General features: G+C 48.6%; 1 protein-coding gene across 49 annotated transcripts in view; it reads right to left on the bottom strand.

The window, feature by feature from the left end:
- FARS2 (phenylalanyl-tRNA synthetase 2, mitochondrial) overlaps nucleotides 1-19,954 on the bottom strand; it is a 408,395-nt gene that overhangs the window by 248,363 nt on the left and 140,078 nt on the right. The window lies entirely within an intron of this gene.

Below are 19,954 nucleotides of genomic sequence, written 5' to 3'. Positions count from 1 at the left end.
TGGGTTCATTGTCGCTGGGCTACAAAGGAAGCTCCCCTGAGTGGCTTTTTTGCAGGCGCCCTAAAAATCCATAGTGTGCGGCTCTCAGGAGCGGAAGCCCCTCCACTGTGAGCAGCTCTGCCCCTCGCACAGCCACCCCCCCCCCCCGCCGCCACGGCCTTGTCTCTGACACCCTCACACCCTCCCGGGACTCCTGGGCCCACCGGCTGCCCTGTCTTCCTGTCGGCACTCGGGACCTTCAGCATTTTGTCCCCTTTTCCGAGGGTCTGACTGGCACCATCTAATAAGGCGGCACATGGCCACACGGGGCTCCTGCAACCTAAGCCAGAACTACAGCATCTTAAAACTCCAGAAGTTTCCTCCATTACATTCAGCTGCAACCTCGGCTCAAGGGCCACCGGGGCTGGTGGCTGCCAGGCTGGACCTTTCCAACATTTCCGTCGGCACCGAAAGTTCTGGTGGCCTGTGCTGCGTCTGAGCCCCCAGACTCACACGGCTCTGACTAGATAAACACATGACGGGCCGATCCCGCTTCCCCTCTGATTCCCGACTCGCCGCACCAAGGCCGAGCCAGCATCACCTACTCACTTCCACCCAGACGGACCCTTCACGGCCCGTAATTCGACTCCCTCAGGACTCCCTTCTGAACTCCCCTCCACGAGCCTCCCGGCCCATCTGACCACGTGCCTCAAGGTTTTACCTGCAAGATAAACCTCCAAACCTTCTTTCTCACCTGGGCCTCTCGGGCCTCGAGGGTTTGCAGGAAACCTGCCGAAGGTGCTGGCTCTGTGTAGACGAGGACAGCTTGCAATCGCCCGTGTGTGGCCTTCTCTCTGCTCGGCGCTCGGCCGCCCGGCCTGGATGCCCCCAGACCACTCATCCTCGTGCCCCCCGCCCGGGCCCGCTCTGCCGCTTTGCCCTTTCACAGCACAGGCTTCCGCCCTCCTCCTCCACACGAGCTGCAGGGAACGGCTGTGGGAACAGTGTCGGTGGACAATCAGCTTGAGCCGCTCGAGGCAGAGCCTGAGACAAGGACTTGGCTGCAGGTAGCAGTGTAGGGCAGTGGATCCCGGGAGGATGGAGCAAGGAGGCAGAGAGGGTTGTAAGAGCGCAGGTGCCAGGAGGGTGTGTTAGCAGGTTGCTCCCGGGAGCAGCAGGTTCTCAAAGGTACCGCGCGCAGAAGACCTGCGGAAACTCAGCCTGGGGCATCTCCGTGCCAGCTCTCCCCCCATCAGCCCACTCAGGGGAGCCCTGGGATGGAGCCTGGCGAGCACCCCCAGGGACGGGGAAGTCTCCAGGGAAAAGGGGGAGATGGGGCTGCAGGAGCAGGGTGGAGTCTGAGCTTGTGCGACTCTTTCCGCCGCAGCTCAGCGCGCGGGGAGAGGCAGTGAGGCAGGTGTCTCCACAGATGAAAACAAGAACTACCAGCCCCACGGTAGGTTTGTTTGTTTTTACATATTTTAAAATAAGCTTTTTAGAAGTTCCCATTGTATGGAAAAATGGGCAAAAGACCTGAATAGACATTTCTCCAAAGAAGATATACAGATGGCCAACAAACACATGAAAAAATGCTCAAAATCGCTGATTCTAAGAGAAATGCAAATCAAAACTACCAGGAGATACCACCTCACACCAGTCAGAATGGCCATCATTAATAAATCCACAAATAACAAGTGCTAGAGGGGGCGTGGAGAAAAGGGAACCCTCCTGCACTGTTGGTGGGAATGGAAACTGGTACAGCCACTATGGAGAACAGTCTGGAGATACCTTAGAAATCTATACATAGAACTTCCATATGACCCCACAATCCCACTCTTGGGCATCTATCCGGACAAAACTCTACTTAAAAGAGACACATGCACCCGCATGTTCATTGCAGCCCTATTCACAATAGCCAGAACATGGAAACAACCCAAATGTCCATCGACAGATGATTGGATTCGGAAGATGTGGTATATATACACAATGGAATACTACTCAGCCATAAAAAAGAATGACATAATGCCATTGCAGCAACATGGATGGAACTAGAGATTCTCATCCTGAGTGAAATGAGCCAGAAAGACAAAGACAAATACCATATGATATCACTTATAACTGGAATCTAATATCCAGCACAAATGAACATCTCCTCAGAAAAGAAAATCATGGACTTGGAGAAGAGACTTGTGGCTGCCTGATGGGAGGGGGAGGGAGTGGGAGGGATCGGGAGCTTGGGCTTATCAGACACAATTTAGAATAGATTTACAAGGAGATCCTGCTGAATAGCATTGAGAACTTTGTCTAGATACTCATGTCGCAACAGAACAAAGGGTGGGGGAAAAAATATAATTGTAATGTACACATGTAAGGATAACCTGACCCCCTTGCTGTACAGTGGGAAAATAAAAAAAATTATAAAAAAAAAAAAAAGAAGTTCCCATTGTACCCTAGCAGGTTAAGGAACCGATGCCGGCTCCATGAGGATGTGGGTTTGAATCCTGGCCTCGCAAGTGGGTTGAGGATCCTGTGTTGCTGTGGCTGTGGGTGCAGCTCTGAGTTGCTCCCTAGCCTGGGAACTTCCACATGCCGCAGGTACAGCCGTAAAAAGAAAACAAATAATATTAAAATAAATAATCTTTTGAAGAGGGAATAATTTCGATTTAAGAAAAGTTGCAAAGATAGTAAAGAGAGCTTTTACTCCTCTTGACTGAGCCTCCCTTCATGCTCCACGGTACAGGGAAGGTGACACTAAGAAGTGAACCCTGATGTGGGATCATTAGGCCTGGTATGCAGTCCACCAGCCTGTTGCAGGATGGCTGGCTAGCCCTTCGTGGCCAAAGCACTGAAAAATGATACTGGTCGCAAGAGAGATACTGGCTTCAGAAATACAAAAACGTGGGGGGAAAACGTGACTGCGTGAGCCGAAACAACCAGGGAGACATGGAAAAGGAAGTCCTGCAAAGCCGCGCGGGCTAGCGCAACAAAGAGACCGTGATTCCGGCAACCAGGGTTACTGGTGGTGGGAGTTGCTTCCTTTTGAAGAGTCAGCTTAATGGGTGTCCACCCTCGTCACCGATGCCCGAGGGCTCGAGTCACCTCCCCACCCCCAAGCCGAAGAGGAATGAGCTCAGGGGCACTCAAGGAGAGCAGGAGAGAGAAGCCACAGTGGTAATTACACCTCGCACCCTGCGTCCAGCTGACAGCTTGAGACCCCAGGCCTTTAACTCCCCTCATAACACCACAGGCAGCGCTAACGAGCTAATAAAGAGGGGCTGGGGCTGGATGCTTGGTAAAGCCGGCTCTTCCCTCCCCCTCCCCTGCCTATTAGCAGGCAGGCCTGGCACCGGGTCCCGTCACCATGCGGTGCCCTGGGCCGCAGCAGGCAGGACTCCCCCGGGCTCGGGGGGCAGGTGGTACCCGAGCTAAACAGAGCCGACAAGACGCTTGTGCCAGGACACTTTTCTTTCCAGGGCAGACACGGAGCTGAAAGGGAGGTGGTGGAAGACAGGCATGAAGGGCTCACTGCCTCCTGCTGCTGCCAAGAAGCCCAACGCCCCAGGCTGACAGCAAGCGAGGATGTTTTTAAAGAGTGCTTTCATTTTTAATTTTGCCAAACAGGTTCAACCAACAGACTAGGGCAGGCACGCATACACACAAAGTTGCTTCGATTCTTTCAATCCTCTATAGAGGCTGCAGAAGTTTATTCAACAGAGAGAACCATTAAAAGAAAAAAAAAAAAACTTTAAATTTACCGTATAATTAAACCTACATAAAGAATAAAGATTACAGAGTTCCTGTTGTGGCTCAGCGGGTTATGAACCCCACGAGTACCCACGAGGACGAGGATGCCCAGCCTTGATCAGTGTGGCTGTGAGCTGTGATGTAGGTTGCAGATGCAGCTCGGGGTGGCTGTGGTGGAGGCCGGCAGCGGTAGCTCCGATTTGACCCGCAGCCTGGGAACCTCCATATGCCTCGGGTGTGGCCCTAAAAAGCAAAAAAAGAATAAAGCTTTCAATCAGTAAGAAGACACCGATGTGGCAGCTTTGTTTCAGGTACAAGCGCAGCAGAGGTTCTCATTTCGGGGGGCGGGGGGTGGCAGAGAGAGTCAGGCAGGAGAGAGACGGCAAAGGCCAGGACTTCTTCCAGACTTTTGACAATTGCCCCCGACGTCTTTTGAAATAGCCATTTCTTCGTTTCAAAGAGTTTATCCAGAGGTTATCTATCTCACCTTGCAATTGAGTATCTTCCCCTCCCTCCTTCAGAGAGATACACCTCCTGGTGACCTCGGGATTCCAGTTCGCCTCCGGGAGGGGTAGGGAGAGAGGACTCACAACCCGCCTGGCCTCTCCGCGTTCACGCCCTCCTCGACCCGCACACTACGCTTCTGCCACATCATCTACGATTCTCAGCTGCCTTGTCAGAAGTTAACTCACATCGAATTTGTGACAAATTACATCCTCCACTTCTCCACATGCTGGCGTTCGGCGATTCATTTTTAAAACCTATTTTAAAGTCGTTGGCTTCACCATTTTTCACCCTGTTCTTTTTGGCACATCGTTTCAGATTATCAAGACTTCTTGACTCAAGATCAAGTCACTAATCACATCAGCTGTCCCTCCCAGCCTTGCGACAACTGCCAATTTGATAAACACGCCTTCATCAAAATCACTGGTACAAAGCGTGAGCAAGACACGTCTGAAGGCAGCGCTCAGCGCTCAGTGCGGCTCCGCTCTAAACACTCCTTGAGGGCAGCGTAAAGCCGATAATCCACACCTGGCAAGAGGTGTCCAAACACACACAAGCCTAAGGAAATGCATTCTCCTCCTGCCCCAGCCATGCGTCTCCACCTTACCCACAAGAGCCGCCGGGCAGGGGGGGAGCTCCATGCACAGATTCCAGAGGACAGACGGGTCCCTCATGCTCCCAACCAGCCTTTCTCGCCCCGTTCGGCAGATTTCAAGCATTCGACACAGAATCATGAGCTACAGTCTCGACGCTGCATGCTCCCTCCCCGGCTTGTTGCTCATCCTGCCTGGCGACACCTTTCTGCCCCTGAACCACCTCCCGTCGCCCCCGCCCTCGGCCCGTGGCAACTATCACTCCACTCGGCTCCTAGGAGTCTACTTGAACTATGACCTCCACGTGAGCGCGGGCAGCATTTGTCTTCGCGGGGCTCATCTGATGTCCTCTAGGCTGATGCGCGTTGTCCCAAACATCAGGATTTCTTCCTTTTTAAGACTGAACACTACCTCACTGAAAGCCACACGTTCTTGAATCAACCCATTCACCAGTGGATGTTTAGGCTGTTTCCATATCTCGGCTGCTGTGAGTCGTGCCGGAAGGAACACGGCCACGCAGAGATCTCTGAGACGCTGCCTTGATTTCCTTGGGATCTATGTCCAGAAGCGAGACTGCCAGATCCCACGGTGGTTCCACGCTTCGGTTTCTGAGGAACTTCATGCTGTTTCCCATATGGCTGCACCAATTCACAGTCGCACCAGGGATGCACAGGGGTTTCCTTTTCTCCACCCCTCACCAGCATTTAGGTTTTTGAAAAAAAAAAAAAAAAATAATAATAATAATAATAATAATAGCCATTGTAATAGGTAGGAGGTGAGGTCTCATTACGGTTTGATTTGCTTTCCCTGATGATTAGTGATGTCAGCACCTTTCCTTAAACCTGTTGGCCATACGTCTTCTGCAGCGAAATGTCTATTTGTGTCCTTGGCCCTTTTTTTTTTTTTTGTCTTTTCTAGGGCAGCACGGGCAGCATATGGAGGTTCCCAGGCTACGGGTTGAATCAGAGCTGCAGCCACTGGTCTACACCACAGCCACAGCAACGTGGGAACCGAGCTGCGTCTGCAACCTACACCACAGCTCATGGCAACGCCGGATCCTGAATCCACTGAGCAAGGCCAGGAATTGAACCCACAACCTCATGGTTCCTAGTCGGATTCGTTAACCACTGCGCCACGACGGGAACTCCCCTTGGCCCATTTTCAACATCACATTATTTGTTTCTTCACTCTGGAGCTGTATGAATGCCTATTATACTTTGGATGTTAACCCCTCGCCAGATATGTGGTTTGCAAATTATTCTTCCCATTGCATGGCTGCCTTTTCACTCTGTTGATGGTTTCCTTTGCTGAGCAGAAGCTCTTTATTCTGATTTAGCCCCACCTGTCTGCTTTTGCTTTGTTTGCCTATGTTTTTGGTTCACATACAAAAGAGTCATTGTCCAGAGCAACGTCAAGGAGCTTTTTCACTATGTTTCCTTCTAATAGTTTAATAGTTTCAGGTCTTATGTTTAAGTTTTTAATCGATTTCGAATTGATTTTTGTATATGGTGTGACATAAAGATCCGATTTCATTTATGCATATGGATATCCGCTCTTCCCAACATTTATTAAGAGTATTCCTCGAGTTCCCGTCGTGGCACAGCAGAAACGAATCCGACTAGGAACCATGAGGTTGCAGGTTCGATCCCTGACCTCACTCAGCGGGTTACGGATCCGGTGTTGCTGTGAGCTGTGGTGTAGGTCGCAGACGAGGCTTGGATCTGGCATTGCTGTAGCTCTGGTATAGGCCCGTGGCAACATCTCCGACTGGACCCCTAGCCTGGGAATCTCCATATGCCGCAGGTGAAGCCCTAGAAAGAAAAAAAAAAAAGAGTATTCCTTCTACAATGTGTGTTTTTGTTACCCTTCTCAAAGATCAGTCAGCCACAGATGTGTGGATTTATTCCTGGGCTCCCTATTCTGTTCCACTCTAGTCTATGTCTGTTTTTAACAAAGTTTGAAATCAGGAAGTATGATGCCTCCGGTTTTGTTTTCCTTGCTCAAAACTACGACTACACAAGGTCTTTTGTGGCTCATTTGAAATTTAGGATTTTTTTTTCTATTTCTATAAAGAATAATATTGACATTTTGACAGCGGTTCCATTGCATCTGTTTTCTTTTAGTAATTGGACATTTTAATAATAATAATTCTTCCAATCCATGAACAAAGAATAGTTTTCCACTTATCTGTCTTTTTCTTCATCCGTTTCTTATAATTTTCAGTGCTCAAGCCTTTTACCTCTTCGGTTAAGACCACTCCTGTTTCATTCTTTTTGTTGCTATTTCTAATGAGATCGTCTTTCCTTTTCAAAGAGTTCACTGTTTGCATGTTTTGTGTCTGGTAACTTTGCCCAACTTTTTTATTAGTTCTAACAGTATTTCTGCTGAGTCTTTAGGGTTTTCCAAATGTGATTCTATCATCTACAAAGAGAGATAATTGTACTTCTTCCTTCCAAATGGGATGCCTTTTATTTCTTTTTCTTGTCTGATTGCTTTGGCAACCAATACTGTGTTGAATAGAAGAGGCAAGAGTGGCATCCTTGCCTTGTACTGAATCCTAAAGGTAGAGTTCTCAGCTTTTCCCCACTGATTATGATAGCTGTGGAGCACACTTATTTACTAGATGCTCTCATGTGTGCCAGGTTAATACTGACAGAGCACTTACATGTGCCAAGCACTGTTAAGTATATTCATTAATCTAACTCTCAAAAGGTATTAATTTTGTGGGAGTTCCCGTCGTGGCGCAGTGGTTAACGAATCTGACGAGGAACCGTGAGGTTGTGGGTTCGGTCCCTGGCCTTGCTCAGTGGGTTAAGGATCCAGCGTTGCCATGAGCTGTGATGTAGGTTGCAGACGCAGCTCAGATCCCACGTTGCTGTGGCTCTGGTGTAGGCCGGGGGCTACAGCTCTGATTAGACCCCTAGCCTGGGAACCTCCATATGCCGTGGGAGCAGCCCTAGAAAAGGCAAAAAGACAAAAAAAAAAAAAAAAAAAGATATTAATTTTGCATGTGTGTTATAAATATATAAATTGTAAATATATGTAAATTACACATATAATATATAAATCATATGTGCATGTATATATATATACTACATAGAAAATTTAACTTATAATATTTAGTAAATTGAGGCTCAGAGAGGTTAGTAATTTGCCTAGAGTCACCAAGCTGGTAAGGTAGGATTCACACTTGAACAGTTTCTATATCCTAAATATAGAATATAAATATTCTACATTTAGCATTTAGTTCTATATTTCTACATTTCTCTCCTTGTTTTCTTGGATTGCACCTGCTCTGCCTCCTACACCCTCTATTCCTCTCAATTATCCTGGGTACCAGTCTCAAAAGAAAATCCCATTCCCTTTAGGCAGTTGCCAAGTTCTACTGGGTTTGTTACATCCTCTGGTCTAGCCCTACCTCTCCTATGATGCCACAACCAAGGGGCAGGCACTCATTGCCTCTTCTATGAACTTTTCTACTATAGCAATAGCTTTCCACAGCCATCTCCAACCCCCGCTCCATGACGCAAGGCCACATTAATGTCCCTCCCTCCATTCCATTCCTTCAGCCGTGAAATATTCTCTGATCACCCACTAATGGCCCTCACACTATTCTAGGAGTTGTGGACTCAAGAGTCACAAGACAGATAAGTGCCTGCCCAAATGAAGCTTAAATTCTGGTAAGAAAGATAGACAATAAACACTTAAAAAAAAAAAAGGATAATTTACAGTGATGAAAATAAATCAGGGTGAAAATAAAGCAGGGTGATTTACGACAAAGCACAACAGTAAGAATACTTCTGACTTGGGTAGTAGAAAACTTAAAAGGACTTGAACCAGAAACAACATCTCAGAAAGCAAGAACACTAGGTGTGGAGAGGGTTCTGGACATGTTCCATGAGGACTGGCTCTTTGCAGCTCTCCTGGTGCTGTCTTTCTCTGGGTGTTAGTTGGTTTTATCCTTAGGCAGCAGACCCATACGATGCCATCTGATATTCACCTTCCACGGGATGAAGAGGAGACCAGCTCATCCCATGATGCTCTCTTAGCAGTGAGAATACTTTTCCCAGAAGCCCCGGAGTGACTGCCCCTCGTATCTCATGCATCCAGCACTGGGTCACATGCCCATGACTAAACCAATCACTGCAGAGGAGAGACTCTATCCCTGGAGAAGGGCTGGAAGCACCTTCTGCTGAGTTACCAAGGCTCAAAGTGGCTGCCAGAGCAAAATCAGGGGCGAGAACAAGTAGAGGGAGTAGCAGCCAGTGTCTCCTCCAGCAAGCCGCTTAGGGCCAGGGTGTAGAGAGGGAAACAGGAGGGTGGGACATAAACAAAGAGGGAAAGAGGGACTCTGAGCTGCAACCTGAGTGATGAAAAGACGTGCCCTTGCGAAGCCCAGGCGGAAGAGTGTGTCAGACAAGGAGACGAGTGAGAGTCAAGACCCAGGCCAAAACAAGGTCAGCCTGCTCAGAAAACGGAGAACTGTGCCACAGCGCAGTGAGAGAAGGAGAGAGTGGCCAGTGGAGTCAGAGCAGCTGGCAGGGGCCAGCGGGCAGGGCTGAAAAGCCTTGGACTGGAGTTGCCAATCTGCCTGTGTTTCAAAGACCCTCATACAAGGCGGTCAGGAGAATGACCTTGTCTGAAACACACATGCTCCATGAAAGGTGCTCGCATGCTCTTTTATTACGACTCAATTCACAGACTAGAATATGAAGTACCAGCTCCTTGGCTGAGCATCTAATGTCCCCCAAGATCCAGCCACCTCCAACAACTGTTTCCACATCACACATTCAAATTAGGTTCTGTTCTCCTGTTACGTCCTAGCATTTCTACACATTCATTCATGCAGAGACCTGGAGTGTGCTTCTCTTCAAGCCTGCACATCCGTCTCAACGCTTTTCACAACCTGTCTAAGAAACCTAGTCTTTTGGCCACTGGCTCTGAGTGAACTGGGAACCCCTTCAAAGACCAAGACAAATGCCACAGAACCTTCCAACACCCAGGGAGAAGCCATTTCTCCCGTCTGCACACAATCCCATCACTTCACCTAGTTTCCCTCTTGCGGCATTTGCCAATTTCTACCTTGCATGTGGCTTCTTGGACTAAGACCACGGAAGTGAGAAATGAGACTGTGGCTTAAGAAGTGTGCAGTTATATGAGTCTGGTGAATACGAAGGATATCTCACGGTTGAAGTGTTTTTCCTCCTTTCCCATTAATTCCTGGCAGAACCGAAGGGCAATTAGGAGGCTGACATGGAGAGCACAAATTTGGCAACAAGGGGGATCCTGGGGTTCCTAAATCATCCCACAGCTAGACTGGGCTTTTTGGTTGGTGCTGTCCAAAGCAGTGAGATCAGCGATTCAGGATGTAAGTTTCTAGGGGCATCTAACGGGTGGCATCTGTGCTGTGCCACCAACACAGTAAGATCTTTGCTGTGCTGATTCTTTTCTTGCGCACTGCTACCCACATCACAAACGGGTCTTCTGCCTTTTGGCTGGGTGCATGAGGCTAAAAAAGCAAGTAACAAGGATAACCCACTTGAGTCTGCAACTTAAAAAAACAACAACAGAGTTTTCTGGAGTTCCCATCGTGGCGCAGCAGAAACAAATCCGACTAGGAACCGTGAAGTTGCGGGTTCGATCCCTGGCCTCACTCAGTGGATTAAGGACCCCGCCTTGCTGTGAGCTGCGGTCTAGGTGGCAGACACGGCTCTGATCTGGCATTGCTGTGGCTGTGGTGTAGGCCGGCAGCTACAGCTCTCATTCAACCCCTAGCCTGGAAACCGGCATATGCTGCCGATGCAGCCCTAAAAAGACAAAAAACAAAAAACAAAAAACAAAAAAACCCCTGAGCTTTATGCAAAAATTCATTTTAAACAAGCAACGGAATAACCCTACGGAACACTTAAGAAGGAACACCACGTCTGTATGGGCAATTCGTGTTTTCCAGAGCTTTAGATGCCCTCTCCTGAGTTAGCAGTGAGGCATCCTCAACTTACACATGCGAACAAGGTGCACGAGAAACAGCACGAGGCTTTGCTGATGCCGGTTTGTGTCATCACCTCCTTGGCATTATTTAAATGCAATGTTTGGAACGCAAATATGATTAACACCAAAAATAACATCTCAAACAAGAACAAAATAAGAACAGTACATACTGGTTAAAAATAATCCCACATATGAAGATATCTGTCGACTACCAATCGTGCTGGGCTGTGAATATATATCGGCAGGCAGTTCACCCACATGTTAACGCTGTTTCCGTCCTTGGGCACAGAGTTCTGTATGTGATACACCTGTGCTTGTGCTCCTCTCATTTAACACAGACGTGTCCGTCTGTGTGTGTGCAGATTCCAATTTCTTCCAAACAAACAAACAAGCAGATTGACAACACGAGGTTTCTTTTTTGCTTAGGCAGGATATTGAGCAAACAAATATTTATTCTGGGTTACTCAGCTGTGATACATAAGGGGATTCATGACATGCTGTGTCTGGTGGCTGCTTCGCTTTTACGAGATAATTGCACCTTGGACCGCCTAGAACATCGCGTTCAAGGCAGAGACCTGATTTTAAAATTTAAAAAACATGGAATGGGCAGAATTTAATCAGTCATGCCTCCATAAAATTAAGGGAGCGATAAATAAATGGGCAAGAGAAAGGTGCAATAAACCAGGATTAATCAAACTGTGATTAATTCAAAATCAGATTAAAACCCATGGTGCCAGCTGTATCAGGTCCGTTCTGCGGCGTTATTCTCTCAGCTCCTTTCTGTCACCCTCTTTCCTCCTTCCCACTGCCCTCTGCTCTCAACCCCTGGGGCATCCTCCTTGGTGCATAAACCTGCAGGAGAGTTAATTGTCACATACATGGCTTTAATCACATCGTCCATCACATGTGGGGGCCCTGCCTTTAGCCATCCGTGACTAATTGTTGTGGTAATTTTTCAGTCATTAACAGCAGCACATATGCTGCAGACAAATCCCAAGGTGCCTGGTAAACCCCAGCGACAAGCGGCGCACAGGCTCCAGAAGGGCCGGCACACGCCTGGCCCCAGCCCCCACCCCCAATCCTATTAGACACGCGTCGTCATTAATATACATCGACGGCGAGGCCGCGGCAGGCTGCGAAGAGGTCGGAGGGGCCCGAGTGCGCTTTACAGCACAGCCGGGTTTTCAATCTATTCTCTGACAAAGGAAGAGGAAGAGGAAAGAAAAGGAAATTAAAACTCTGCGTGGGACAAGCAGACAGGGCCTGCTGTAAATCCCGCCTGTTTCTCATTCATTTGCAGGCGGCCCGGAGCTGCGCCCGGGCTTTGCGGCCCCGCGGCATTAGCGGTCGCCATGGCAACCACCGGTGCTCAGCTGCCACGGCCGCCCAAGCCTCCAGCGGCCCCGGTGTCAGACGGGGCGCGCCATGTGCGCGGGTGGGACCAGACCTTGCCTTGGGGAGCCCTGCTGCTGATTGAAGCCCCGCTCTAATCAGCACATAATATGAGCCAACAAGATCACACGGAATCCGATTTGCAGGCGCGGCTTCCAGGAATGCCATTTATTTCTCATTTTCCTTTTTCTAAGGGTCTTTGTTGGTTAAAGGCAAAGGCCCACTCGGTAAACATCTTACAGAGAGGATTCGATGGAAAATAATAGATTGTACCATGCTGTGGCTAACGGATTCATTTGAAGCACACACCTCCTGCACCTTTTTGCATGAAAGGCTCTACTCAGGAGGCAAAGCACGCTCCTGAGTGTCCCCTCTGGTTCTTCCTAAATGAAGAAACATTTGGGATATTGGCCAGAGGAGGGCAAAGCAGGAGAAGGATTTTGCTGGGTTATGACTGAAATTCCGACTCTTCCCATGGAGTCGTAGGAAATTCCCTCTTGTACCTAGATTCCCCAAGAATAAAATAAGATCTCCTTATTTCAAGCACTTAGCAGTGGATCACTGAACAAGGTCTGGGCAAGACTTAATTAGTACGCGCAATTTATTTTGAGATGCTCAAACCAGAGATGTTCAGCTCGGCTCCATGACCAGGAAACGAGGGGCGGAGCGCCCTCTCCTGGCGCTTCTGGGTCAGAAACCCCATCTCCGGGGCTCATTTACTCCGAACAAGCCTCCAACACTCAGACCTGGGAGGCATTTACTGGGAAGAGCAGGAAGAAAGGTGCAAGGGAGAAAGAAAGGAGGACAGCAGCAAAGGCTGACTGTTAAAAACAGAATATCCTCACACCAAGCATGCACCACCGTTCAGAGCAAGGCGAGGAAGGGCTGGGAAAATTCAGCGTGTCCAGCTCGGCATCGCACACAGTCGTTACAGGATAAAAAAGGAGTCTCTTGCTTTCTGCTCCATTCTTTCCGGAGACGGCGGGGGGAAAGCAAGATACCAACAGGATCTCAATCTACTCTTCTAGAAAAATAGACTGATCTGTTTTCTAGAAAAGTCGGGGTGGGGGGGAGCAATCATTTCTCTTCGATTTTTTTTTTTTAACAGTCAGCAGCACTAGTTAATTCCCGACTTCGTTTCTGAGTTTAGTTTGAACAAATCCAGACCCATAACTCTGTAATATTATCTGGGCAAATCCACATTTGACCGAGATGTCCTTATTAGTTGTCACAATGAACAAAAAAGGTACCCAGATGAAAAGAGAAAACCATTTGACGTGACTTTTATCCTTTTCTCTGCGATGTAAATAATGACCCTTTAACAACATTTCAACAACTGGAAATTCAAGTTCAGCTTGGAGCTGAAGTTGGCCCACGTACTGAAGAAATTCTGCTTCTTTACTAAAAATGGACTCGCTTTGGAAGGGCGTTGGGAGTAATAATAGCAATAATAACACACTAAAAACATATATGAAAGTCTAAAAGTCACTGAATGCTTTCTGTGTCAGAAACTGTTCTAAGGGCTTACACGCAACGTTCTTTAATCTCTGCGACTCTTCAAGGTCAGTACCAGTAGCCCCATTTCTGAGTTAGGAGAATGAGACACAGAGGGTATAAGCCGCCGGTCATAAATACTGTCACACAACTGACAAGGGACAAAGCCAGCCTTCACATGCAGGCCATCTAAATCCTAAACCCACCAAGCCAACCCTCAGCGCTGCTGACGGCACAGCAACATCAAGTCCTCAGAAGGCTGGGCCCAGGCTGCTCCACAGGGAGTCCAGCTCCTTTAAAGAAAAGCCAGATTAGGAAGGTCCTGCTCATCTTACGTCTTTCCTCCTCCAAACCTAAACCTTATCTCGTTAGTGCCCGCGACCATGTGTTTTTCCATCACCTTCCATTCTGCACGGGGCACCGCGAGTTAACCCTTGACCTTGGTCGGCGTCTGTGACAGAACCGTGCTCCCACGAGAAGCGCCGGGACCAGTGCGCAGGAGGCAGAGGAGGCGGCGGCGGGAGCGGCTGCAGAGGCGACGAGCAGCAGCTGGGCTGTGACCTGCCGCGTGCGGAGGGCGGCTCTCTCGGCCCTGAGTGTTGTCTGGGGAGAGACAGAGTGGACAAGTACCCAGTGGCAGGATTAGGACTCGGCAGCGGAGCAGCCTTTCAGCTGATGCCAGCAGGGATGGGGGGAGTGGGGGCCCAGCAGGGGCCCAGCCGCCCAGGAAGGAGCTGCGTGGGCCCGAGGGACAGCATGCGGCCGCCGGGGGGGAAGCTGACCACAGGGAGTGGTCAGAGCAGAGGGAGCGGTGGCTGAAGACAGGTTCCCGTCCGTCTCCGGCCCTTTCCAAGGACCCAGACCCCATCAGACTTGAAATGACAAGGCCCCAGGACACGGAGCCTGTCAGGAAGACAGAGCGTCACATTTTTCTTGTCACACAATGGCTGGGGGCGGGGGTATGAGACGCCACCTGGAATACACGTCCACACTGGCGTCCAGAGATGCAGAGATCGTCAACTTTCATCCCTCTGGAAGGGGTCTGGGCCACACAGGGACCCCCCCACACACACACAAAGGCAATGAAACAGACTTTCTGTTCTTGCCTTGCGATTGTTCTCCATCAGTGTCTAAGAAGAGGAACTGATGGCAAAATCCAGGCATCCCATTCTTATATAAAGTGTGAATGATTCGCTCATTGTGAGGAAACGAAACGGTTTACAGATCAAGCGGGGAATCTGTAACCTACTATGAAAACCCAGGAAAAAGCTGAAAGATCAAGCACTAGTATGTGCAATTACGTCAATACATGACCTTTTATGGGTGAAACAGCCCCCTTTGAGACGGATCTAAAGATTTCTTGTCAAACCATAGTTTAGAAAATGAGTCTTCTTTCTGTAATATTATGGGTTATCCTTAGTTCTCTCTTTAACATATGACATGCTCGAGGAGGCTCTGAAAGGGAACTCAGTTGTTATAATATGATACGTTACTGTACCATCACGCAAATTCTTCTTTCATTATAAGCCTAATTTCTTTCCCTATCACCAGCCAAGGGAAAAAGATCTAATTGGCATGCTCTGAAATATTAAAGTAACTTTGGTACGTACAGATGTGCAGTCTCTCACAGTTTAAGAATATACTTTGCAATGCGTTGCAGGATGAGAAATATTGAGGAAAGCATCAGCTTTGATGTTGCTGATCCTACGGTTTCCATGACATTGTAGCTTTTAAAAGAGTTTATCATGGAGTTCCCTCTATGGCACAGTGGGTTAAGAATCAGACTGCAGCAGCTCAGGCTGCCACAGAGGTGCGGGTTCAATCCCCCACTCAGCACAGTGGATTAAAGGATCCAGCATTGCTGTAGCTGCAGCTCAGATTCAGTTCTTGGCCTGGGAACATCCATATGCCACAGGTGCGGCCACTCAAAAAAAAAGTTTATCTTGATGTGTTTAGAAATCTTGGGTTGAAAGCACCACTGACTCTCTGCCCAGGACAGATAAGATGCTCCTTCAGGTCCTTTCCGGCTCTGATACTTGGTGACTGTAGGTTGTTACCACTAGCCGCAGTCTCCTTATAAGGAAAATGGGTGCTAACACTGTACCGTTATTTATTCTATTTAAAGGAATCCTGAAGTAAATCACATTATTAAGAAATATGTTTTGAAACATGGCTTATAATTGCCTTCTGATAACTTTAAGGCAATGAACACTTACAGCCATCAAAGTGCATATCTAAAACCACAGAGCTATAAACATGGTAAATGCATAAAGGCATCTTAGAGATAATCTTTTGGAGTTCCTGGGTGCCTAGAAGCTAAAGGATCCAGTGTTGTCACTGCTGTGGCATGGCTTTGATTCCCAGCCTGGGAACTTTTGCATGCTGTGGGCTTAGCCAAAAAAGGAATAGAGAGAGAGAGAGGGAAAAAAAAAAAAAAAAAAAAAGGAATCGTTTGGTGCAGCCCCATTTATTTCACTGACAAGGAAACAGAGAAGTCTGTAGAAATATATGAGTAACAATAATACTAATAAAAATATTATCATGTTCCAACATCTACCAAGAGGTAATTATGTACCCCAAACTATTCTGTTTTCCATATGTCACCTTCTCAAATCTTTTTAAGAAGGCTAAGAGATAAACATCAGTATCCTCACCCCCATTTTGACAAATCTACAGCACGTCCAAGTGCATCTGGACAAAGCAAGGACAGAGCAAAGACGAGGACCTAGCGGTCTCACCCCACAGCTCTGCTCTCACCCCCACAAACCACGGGAAATCATCCTTTGCCCACAAACTGACCAAGTTCTTGCAATACACTCACAGAATTAACAAACGTTAAGACTGTGTATTTCGGGATTTCCATGCCCATGTTTTTAGGGCATCTCTGTGCCAGGAACTAGAGCCACCTGGAAGGTGAAGACACTACCCTCGGAAGCAGGAACTAAGAAGAAACCCACCCAAGGATGTGATCACCCAGAGGAAGATGCTAAGTGCAGGTGCTAACTCCACACAGGTGCTAACTCCTTCCCACAGGTGCTAACTCCTTCCCACAGGTGCTAACTCCCTCCCACAGGGGCTAATTCCACACAGGTGCTAATTCCACACAGGTGCTAACTCCCTCCCACAGGTGGTAATTCCAAACAGGTGCTAATTCCACACAATTCCACACAGGTGCCAACTCCACTCAGGTGCTAACTCCCTCCCACAGGTGGTAATTCCACATAGGTGTTAACTTCCTCCCACAGGTGCTAACTCCACGCACTAACTCCGCACAGGCACTAACTCTGCAGAGGTGCTAACTCCACTGAGTTCTAACTCCACACCCTAACGCCAGACAGGAGTTCTGGAAGCAGCCCCTCCCACGAGCACCTGGGCCTCCACGGCCACCGCAGCCTGTGAAGCGCCACCTCTGAGCAAACCGGTGGTAGGAGTTCAGCAGGCAAGAGGGAGAAAAGCAAGACACATGTACTTGAGAGCTACCATCTTATATTCAATGAAGATAGTTTATCTACCAGGATTCCACCTCATTGGAAGAATCCAGAACACCATGGGAGTGTTCACAGCTGCCAAAATAAAAGTAGACGGCAAGTCTCACTTTCGTTTTTTGCTTAGGATGAGACAACCTGGCCGTGAGGTGGTTATGGGCTCCAGAAAGAAAAGCGGAAGCTGCTGCACCTTCAAGGACTCTGGGAAAGGTGTGGGATCTTGTTCATTGAAAGACGGACATTCGGAGCAACGGGGTCCTGCCGTGCAGCACAGGTTAGCACCCTAACCCTAACCCTAACCCTAAACCCTAACCCTAACCCTATATCCAACTGCTTGTGATAGAACAGGACAGAAGATAATATAAGAAAAAGAACGTGTGTGTGTATGACCGGGTCACTCGCTGCACGGCAGAAATTGATAGAGCACTGTAAATCAACCATACTTGAATAAGAATTTTTAAAAAGCGATAAAAAAGAAAGATGGCCATTTGGTTACTTGCAGTTTCTTCAAGTTGAATCATGTAAACACATGATTAGGTCACTGATTCCCCTAAAACCAAGTTGTGTTTATGTGGGGGGGGGGGTGGTTTTTTGTTTTGTCGACAGAAGAGGCCCTTTTCTTCGGCTTGGGGAGGCTGCGCTTTCTGAAAACTATCAACCATGTAAGAAGCTAAGAGATACGCTGTTTCTGCTGACGACATCACAGCTTCTTGAAAATACTACAATGGTCCTGGTATCGTAAACGCTTGTAAATCAAAAAGGGAAAGAGGCCTCTGAGAGACGGAGGAGGAGCTGAGCGCTATTAAGGAAGTCCTTCAAGGGCACTGGGGAGGCGGGGGGGCTGGAAATGGACAAGGAAGGGGTGACCAGTCTGGAAGGTTTAGAAAGCCTGACAAGGTGGGTTCTCTGCCCCAATATTTCCCCTCTGGGATGAGCCGGGAGTCAGTCCTGGACTCCCAGTGACCCCTTGTAGACTGCCCTGGCGGACCGGAAGACATGGGCCTGACAAACCGTCGAGGTCATGACGGTCCATCCGGGGGAGTGAGGGGCCTGCACATGGGCGGAACCAGCTGCTGCCCACCCCGCCGCCCCCGGGGCGGAGCCACATCTGAAGCTCAGCAGGGCGGCAGCGCAAGAAAAGGAGCCCTGACGCCTGAATGGGGCTAATTCTTCTTTACGCTTCTAGGAGCTGCACGAGGCAGATGCTCAGGAAGTGTTGCTGCAGAAATTAATAAATTGGCTAATACATTAGTGAATGAACGAACGACCTATGACCACAAGATGAGCCTTCAGGAGACGTACAGAGCCTGGTTTACGATCAGAAACCTTCACAGAAAGATGGAGAACAGCAACCAGAAGTGGATGCTCGAAGTCAAGGGCTGAACCCGGACCACTTCAAGGTCAGGGGCTGAAGTCCGGACCACTTCAAGGTCAGGGGCTGAAGCCCGGACCACATCAAGGTCAAGGGCTGGATCCCGGACGCTCCATAGGCCCGGCATGAACTCTCGGCATGAGGGCACCCTGCAAACCGTCCTCCTCCCCTAACAGAGTAACGTGACTGCGCTGCCTCATTAAAACCCCACTGAAGACTTTTCTACTCATTTCGTTCAACAAGGCCTTTCCCAACCTGACATTTCTGGGGAGACGGGAGGGAGGAAATCAGTGGAAAACAAAAGAAAAAGGAACGCAACCCAGGACTGATACGGGCTGTTACGGGCCTCGACACTGCAAAGTCAGTAAGGTGGCGTCTGTGCACAGAAGCAACAAGGAAAAGTGGCAGGTGTGATGTGCCTGAATGCGGCCCTTTCTTTTTAGAAAACAGATCTGCTCTAAACAGCACCCACCTAAGCGACCATACTCGGCGAATGCTGTTTACGTATTTGTGCCACAGGCACAAGAAATGATCTACAGATAAGCCGTGTTCTTCAAGTTTTATCACATCGGTTATCTCTGCAAACTTCCCTGTGATACTTTCAGCGCAGATATAATAACATGGCTGTGCCGTTTTACTTCTCCTCACGAGGACGAGTGACAAAACAAACTCCCCAAACTCTAGAAAGGAACTCCTCTGTTGGTCCGTTGGAGAGCAGAGGACGGCCCCCTCAACAAAGTGGACCAGGTAGATCCGAGCCAAGGTATACAATGTGCAAGGCCAAGGAGTTCCTAAAACGTCCCAGGAACCCAAAAAAGCCTCCTAGAACCCAGAAGAAGTTTAACAAGGCAAAAGAATATAGGATCAATGTAGAAAGGCAAACGTACTTCTACGTGCAAGCAATGACTCACCGGACAATGAGACTAAGGAAGCGAGATGTCATTCACAATACACGCGGAGAGGAAGAAAACACCCAGATTACATTCATGAAGTCAGCCCAAGACCGTGGGCTGCAAACTACAGAGCAGCGTGGAGAGAGGCCAAGCAGGACCCCGTCGGAGGCCCACCCTCCGTGGCCAACAGGCCAGTCTCCTATTTTACACAGCAGGTGTTCCTGGAACACAGCCTCAGCTCCCTGTCCAGAACGCACTCCCACCGCAGCCAGAGCCAAGAGGTGTGACAGACTTTGCACGGCCCACAAGAATAAAATATCTACTAACTGGCCCTTAAAGAAAACGTTCGAGCGTCTCCGATGTAAAGAAGAAGTGGAGAGATGCTCCACATTAACGCAGTGCTGGTAAGACGGGAATTAGCCTCAGCAGCATCTACCGCCAACGCAATTCCTGTCCGAATCCCAGCAGGCTTTTTCTTTTTTTTTTTTTTTTTTGTAAAACTGACAAGCC

Source organism: Sus scrofa, chromosome 7 (genome assembly GCF_054392235.1).
Source record: "Sus scrofa isolate SSC_HxYL_T2T_F1_AM1 chromosome 7, Sscrofa_HxYL_maternal_Yorkshire_Landrace_v2.0, whole genome shotgun sequence".
In the NCBI taxonomy this organism is placed as follows: Eukaryota; Metazoa; Chordata; class Mammalia; order Artiodactyla; family Suidae; genus Sus; species Sus scrofa.
The sequence above is the reverse complement of the archived record's forward strand: the minus strand, read 5'-3'. Positions and strand labels throughout refer to the sequence as shown.